Source organism: Penaeus monodon, chromosome 16 (genome assembly GCF_015228065.2).
Source record: "Penaeus monodon isolate SGIC_2016 chromosome 16, NSTDA_Pmon_1, whole genome shotgun sequence".
Taxonomy (NCBI): domain Eukaryota; kingdom Metazoa; phylum Arthropoda; class Malacostraca; order Decapoda; family Penaeidae; genus Penaeus; species Penaeus monodon.
The window spans coordinates 29,102,903-29,104,116 of record NC_051401.1 but is presented as its reverse complement, the minus strand read 5'-3'; positions in this window follow the sequence as shown (position 1 = coordinate 29,104,116).

Here is a 1,214-nt window from a genome sequence, read left to right as displayed (position 1 = left end):
ATAATTACAATTATAAGAATTATTATCATCATAATTATAATGATAATAATAATGATAATGACACTAATGATTTTGATAACAATAGTAACAACAACAGTAACAACAATATCGATAATGATGATAATAATAATAATGTTAATGATAATAATGTCATCAATAATGATAATAATAATAATAATAATAATAATAATAATAACAATTAGGAAAAAAAAATACAATGATAGTGAAATCAACAATAATGATATAAACAAAGCAATACTAATTATGATGATAATGTCAATAACAATAACAATATTAATATTGATAATGATAATAATGATAATGATAATAATAATGATACTACTACTATATTACTACTATTAATAATAATAGTGATAATGATAGTAATGGGCATAATAGCAATAATAATAGTAATAATAATAATAATGATAACAATAATCATAATAGTAGTAGTAGTAGTAAAATGATATTAAAAAAGATGATTATAGTACTATTACCACTACTACTACTACTACTACTAATAATAATAATAATAATAATAATAATAATGAAATAATAATAATAATAATAATAATAATAATAATAATAATAATAATAATAATAATAATAATAATAATAATAATAAAATTTAAAAAAAAGAAAAAAAAAGAAAAAAAAATAACAATAATAATAACGATAATGATAATGATAATGAAAATGATAATAATGATAATAATAATCACAATAACAACTATGATGATAATATTATGATTATAATTATCATTATTGTTATCATTATGATTTATTATTATTATCATCATCATCATCATCATCATCACAATCATCTTCATTATCATCATTATTACTATTTTCATAATCATTATTGTTGCTGTTATTATATCACAAATGATTATTCGGTTCGCAATAAAAGTATGAAAATAATGATAATATATAATAACTGAAACCAAAATCATAATTGTTATTTATATTATAATCCTTACCATTATCATTATGATTCAATAAATGTGATAATGATAATAATATAGCAATGGTTATAACAACAGCCTTTTTATAAATATATATAATAATGATAATATAATAAATAAAGTCAAGCAAATGATTATAAATATAGTAATAAAAATAATTATTATAATAGTGATAGTAATCGATGATAATGATGATGATAATAATGATAATAATGATAGTTATGATAATAATTATGACAATAATAATGG